This window comes from Bison bison, unplaced genomic scaffold, assembly GCF_000754665.1.
Source record: "Bison bison bison isolate TAMUID 2011002044 unplaced genomic scaffold, Bison_UMD1.0 scf7180017864115, whole genome shotgun sequence".
Classification (NCBI taxonomy): Eukaryota; Metazoa; Chordata; class Mammalia; order Artiodactyla; family Bovidae; genus Bison; species Bison bison.
This window is the reverse complement of record NW_011494687.1, coordinates 987,402-993,676: the sequence shown is the minus strand read 5'-3', so window position 1 is coordinate 993,676 and position 6,275 is coordinate 987,402. Positions and strand designations below refer to the sequence as shown.

The window sequence follows — 6,275 nt, the reverse complement described above, 5'->3', positions numbered from 1 at the left end:
AAGTGAGCTTCTCTTTCAGAAGCGAACTCAACTGTCCCTTTGAAAACCTCTCTTTCCAGCCCTCCTAGGCCAAAGTAGTCACTTTTTCCTTTGTGTTCCTGAAGTATTTTACCTCCTTCTGTATAGGACGGGCTTCCCTGGTTACTCAGTGGTAAAGAATCCATCTGCCAGTGCAGGAGACACGGGTCCTATCCCTAGGTCCGGAAGATTGCCTGGAGAAGGAAATGGCAACCCACTCCAGTATTTTTGCCTGGGAAATCCAATGGACGAAGGAGCCTAGCAGGCTACAGTCTATAGGGTCCAAAAAGAATCAAACACAACTTCGCGACTAAACATTTTCTGTGGCACTTATACAATTGAGTAAAGGGTTACTCACCTCCAACTGTGCACTGTGTTCAGTACCAGATGGACAGAGATGAATAGAACAGAGTTCCTGCCCTTAAGGAACTGGAAGGAACAGATGTGAGCCCTCTGCAGTTACAGGGTGCCAGAGAATTCCACCCTGGCTTCCTTACTCTGCTCACTTGGAATTGTCTTGAGTAAACTTCTCTACTTTCACAGCTTGACAGACCACCTAACAACCTGATGCCTCCAAATCTCCAGCCCCACCCTCTCCTCCCTCAACTTCAAAACTTGTTTTAGAAAGCATGTATTGACACTTATGTTGTGCTGGTCACAAAGATTTCTAGTCTCAAAGAGTTTATATTTTAGTGCAGGTAACAGGAGCTTGAATTAGAGTCACCCAAAGAGTGTTTTCAGAACACTCTTGTCCAAGCCCCATTCCCTGTAGATTCTGACTCACTAGACTCTGAAATTCAAAGGTGAATATGAAACAATTCCTGCCTTCAGGGAATCTAAGGCTAATTCAGGGAGATAGATGTTTTAAACAATCTATTTAAGTATTATGTACAACATGAACTACAAATGCCATGATGAAAGTCTGTTTATGGCACAAAGTAAACACAAAAGAGAGATACTTTTGTATGGAGAAACCAGGAGGAAGTGCCAGTTGGGCAGAGTTCTAAAAGGTGAGTGGATAGACTCTAGGTAGATGACAGAAGGGTGTTCCTGACAGAGGAGTGTCCTGGGAGAGAAGGTTAACTAACAGACAGATCATGAAGGACTTTGTATTGTATGCATTAGCGCATGCTGAAGGTAAACAATTCAAATAGTACTGAAGAGAAAGATAACTATTTATCCTGACCTAGGTCCCCCAGTTCTCCCCAGAGACAACTACTATGAATTTCTTGTGTAGTCATTGAAAGGTTTTAAGCAGTGTGGTTAAATGGCCAGACCTGGTAACCACATTATAGATAGATTTAAGAGAATGAGACTGGACACAGGGAAAGAGGCTAGGTAGCAGTTGAGTAATCTAAGCAAGAGATACTCAGGACCTGAAGCGAGGCAGTGGCAATGGGGATAGACAAGGGCCAGACAGAAGAGCATAAGAAAGTAAAATTAGCTTGAGTGAGTGACTCAAGGTATTTAGAATGACTTCTAGGTTTCTTGTGTGAATAACTGAGTAGATTGTGTCAATTCCTGAGAAATCCAACAGAGAAGTAAAGACAACCAAGAGAAAAGATGTTCCATGTTGGACATATTAAGTGTGAGGATTTGAGAAGATGGAGATGGCTATTCATTTGTGGGACTGGCACCAGCAAGTTCAAAGTGGCAGGAGATAACGGATTTGCTGGCTAATGGCTCAGAAATGGTAGTTGAAGATGTGGGAGTGGATGAGTTTGCCCAAGGAGCTGTGTAGAGTGAGACAGGAAGAGGACTAAAGGTGTAGGCTTAGGAGTCCCCAGTGGCCTAGTAGTTAGGATTCCAGGCTTTCACTACCATGTCCAGGGTTCAAGCCCCGACTGAGATCCCACAAGCCTTGCAGCCATACATACATAAAAAGGTGCAGGCCTAAGGACCATCATCACTTGAGGAGAGGGGGAACAGCCAGTATGGGTTTGAGGAAAGTTTTGGTTTTTTGATTTTTCACTTTATTGGATTTTCCCTCCTCCTAAGATGAAAGAGCTTTGAGCAACTTATACGAGAATGGAGCCAGTATAAAGAGAATGTTGGAAACAAATGAGGAAGAACCAACTGAGGGATAAGAAGTGATTGATCAAGGACTTCCCTGGCAGTCCAGTGGTTAAGACTCTGAGCTTCCAGTGCAGGGGGTGCAGGTTCAATCCCTGGTCGAGGAACTAAGAGCCCACATGGCATGGCCAAACAGTTAAAAAAGGAAGAAGTGAGAAGTGATTGAGCTGTTACAAATGGAGAGCTTAGATTCGAAGCAAAAAAGTCACTGAGGGCATTTGAAATATGTTTGTTTTTCAGCTTGGGTGGAGAGAATTGAGAGAGTTCATTTCTGATTTCTGTTGTTCTGAGAGGAAAGGACCAGAGACACCAGCTGAGAGGTGTGGGAAGCAGTGGAGTAAAAGGACTTAAGGGTAATGGGTGAAAGTTAGAAACAGCTGTTCTCCAGAAGGAGAAGAGGGAGAGGACCAGGAATACTAAGGATGCTGGGTCAGGCTGAAGGCCTGTTCAGGTTGAAGCCCACATTTGTTGTGTATCATTGTGTGGGGTGGTTTGGTTTCCTCCAGCAAATCGTAGTCTAGATTTGAATCTAAGAGCCTGGAAAGTAAATGGTTGCATTGATCTGAGGCTGGGATCTTTTGTAGAGTGAATGCAATAAAAGGAAAAAAGATTGAGACTTTACAAGAGTTATGTGTAGTGATACAATAGTAGGATATGTGCTCCTGCGTGTTCTACCCCAGTCTGATCATTTTATTTTTCAGCTTAGAAATCTTCAATTAGTCCCAGGCTTCTATTCTAAATCCTTAAATTGGTTGTCAATAAGTTTTCCCATAAAGCCAGTTCCAACCCTCTTTTTCGTTGCTCTCCTGTTAAGCTCCTTTATTCATAGTGGTTCCCTCTCTGCTTTTGCTCTGGAAGATTCTCTGCTTAAATTCCCCTCCTCCCAGCTGCCTAAATTCTAAGGCAGCCTTCAAAGGCCCAGTTCTAATCACCCTTCTCTGACAAAACCTCCTTGACAAAACCTCGGTCTACTTCAGCCTGAAAAGAGCCCTAGTTTTTCAGAATTTTTTTTCAATATCACTTATTTAGAGCTTGTATTAACTTGCCTTTTATAGTGTTTTCTCTATATTAGATGAGTTTTATTTGTGCAACTAAATTCCTTAAATATCTTCAACACCTCAGCCACTGCACCTGCACAGCCTTGACTTTTGCCTAAGGCTCTTTGTAAGCACTTAATGACTAACTATAGAGTCCAGTAGATGGAGAGGAAATTAATATTTTGAGAAGTCTTTGTACTCAGCACTCAGTAAATATCAGTTTGATATCAGTGCTTCTCAGACTTTTTTGGTCAAGGACCAGGATTTTTCCCCTCCCAAGCTATTGCGGATCAATGCTTTCTCCCCCTCCCACTACCAACTTTATTGTGATATAATTGATATATAAAGAACTGTTTTAAAATAGTGGGACTAGGAACTTATATGGCAGTCCAGTGGTTAAGACTATGTGCTTCCAACGCAGGGGACATGGGTTCAATCCCTGGTCAGGTAACTAAAATGCCACATGCTGCATGGCGCTGTACCCCACCCCCTACACATACAAATGTAACTTTAAAATTAATTAATGAATTTAAAAAGTAAAATAGTAAAACTTGAATAGTGTTATTAGAAAAATTAAATTACTAGAGAAGTAACATAAAAAAAGATGTACAGAATAGAGACATTTTTACTATTAGCCCATGGGATCACAAAGAGTCAGACACGGTTGAATGACTAGCACTTTCACGTTTTTCACTATTAGATTCAACATACATCAGCTCTGTCAGATTGCTATAAGACGTCCTAAATGCTTATGCTTTGTTTTCGTACTAATCTTGATGCAGACAGCTAACAGTTTGGACTGCCAATGGTCCACTGCTGCACAGATGACTTGAGTTCCATGACCTCATTTGAACCACCCCCTACTTGTTTTTCTTAGTGTACCAATAAGAAAACTGAGGTTTAGGTTAAGCCACATGCTGAAGATCACCACCTTAGTCCTGGACAGAACTGGAATTCAAATGCCAAGTGTCATTTTGTTCATACTGCTGCTGCTGCTAAGTCGCTTCAGTCGTGTCCGACTCTGTGCAACCCGACAGGTGGCAGCCCACCAGGCTCCGCCGTTCATACTAGTGCTACTCAAAGCTGCTTCTTGGAGCAGAGTGGGTTTGGGGCCAAAGTTTTTGTTTGGTTTTGTTTTCAAGAAGTGTGTTAATTTTCTATTTTGAATTACAAGCATTTTTAATCTTTTATCCTTTGTTTTCCTTTGGGTCTTGCATTTTGAGGCCTGCAAGTATTAATTTCAGATGATTATTGCCTCATCTCAACTGCTTAGTACTCAACTGAGTGGGAAACTTAACTAACATTCCTTTTAAATGTCCAGGTCTGCTTTGTCTAAGGTGTTTGATAAAGTTCTCATCTGTCTATGATGAAATGTGAAAATACAGCATAATGAGTTTTTTAATAAAATCAAATATATTAAAAATAAATAAAATCAAATATATTAAATTCAAAGGACTATTTTATCCTGGGATTTTTGTCCTTGTCAGGTGTTCATGGAGGGTTTTTTTTGGGTGTTTAAATACTGAAAACAGAATGTGTAGTAATTGTGTGAGTGTTTTTATAGTAGCTGCTTGGAGACACAATTCACATACCATAAAATTCACCCTTTTAAAATGTACAATTCACAGAGATGTGCAACAGTTACTGCTGTCTAAGTTTAGAACATTTTCATCACTCAAAAAAGAAGCCATGAACATGACTCCTAGCAATCGGCCCCATCCCCCCCTCTCCCCCAGTCCCTGGCAACCAGGGACTTTATAATACTTATAATATTATATAATAATAATAATATATATTATAATAATATTATAATACTCTATAATACTTTATATCTGTATGGATTTACCTATTCTGAGTATTTCATATAGATGGAATCGTACAATATGTGACCTTTTGCATCTGACTTCTTCACAGAACATAATGTTTTCAAATTTCATCCACATTGTGGTATGTATCAGTACTTCATTCCTTTTTATTGTCAAATAGTATTCCATTGTATAGATATACCACTTTTCGTTTATTCATTCATCAGTTGATGGACACTGGGGTTTTTAACATTTTGGCTGTTACAAATAATGCTGCTTGAACAGTTGTGTGCATTTTTTGGGTGGACATACATTTCATTTCTCTCAAATGTATACCTATGAATCGGAGAATGCAAAGGCAACCCACTCCAGTACTCTTGCCTGGAAAATCCCATGGACAGAGGAGCCTGGTAGGCTGCAGCCCATGGGGTCGCTAGGACTCGACTGAGTAACTTCACTTTCACTTTTTACTTTCCACTTTCATGCATTGGAGAAGGAAATGGCAACCCATTCCAGTGTTCTTGCCTGGAGAATCCCAGGGACGGGAGAGCTGGGTGGGCTGCTGTCTGTGGGGTCGCACAGAGTCGGACATGACTGAAGCAACTTAGCAGCAGCAGCAGCAGCATACCTACGAATGGAATTCCTGGGTCCTATGTTAACTCTGTGTTTAACATTTTGAGGAATTGCTAAACCAATTTCCACAGCAACTGCACTGTTTTATAGTCCTCTACCAGCAAAAATGAGGTTTGTGTGCCTGTATTTTTTTTTTTTTTAATGTCCTTAAGTTACAAAATTTAAAGACTGAAACCTTGGGTTCAGATCAGATCAGATCAGTCGCTCAGTCGTGTCCAACTCTTTGCGACCCCATGAATCGCAGCACGCCAGGCCTCCCTGTCCATCACCATCTCCTGGAGTTCACTCAAACTCACATCCACTGAGTCAGTGATGCCATCCAGCCATCTCATCCACTGTTGTCCCCTTCTCCTCCTGCCCCCAATCCCTCCCAGCATCAGAGTCTTTTCCAATGAGTCAACTCTTCGCATGAGGTGGCCAAAGTACTGGAGTTTCAGCTTTAGCATCATTCCTTCCAATGAACACCCAGGGCTGATCTCCTTCAGAATGGACTGGTTGGATCTCCTTGCAGTCCAAGGGACTCTCAAGAGTCTTCTCCAACACCACAGTTCAAAAGCATCAGTTCTTTGGCGCTCAGCTTTCTTCACAGTCCAACTCTCGCGTCCATACATGACCACTGGAAAAACCATAGCCTTGACTAGATGGACCTTTGTTGGCAAAGTAATGTCTCTGCTTTTGAATGTGCTATCTAGGTTGGTCATAACTTTTC

General features: G+C 41.5%; 1 protein-coding gene across 3 annotated transcripts in view; it reads left to right on the top strand.

Annotated features, from left to right (window-relative positions):
* Positions 1-6,275, top strand: part of TIMELESS (timeless circadian clock) — a 26,401-nt gene that overhangs the window by 1,054 nt on the left and 19,072 nt on the right. The window lies entirely within an intron of this gene.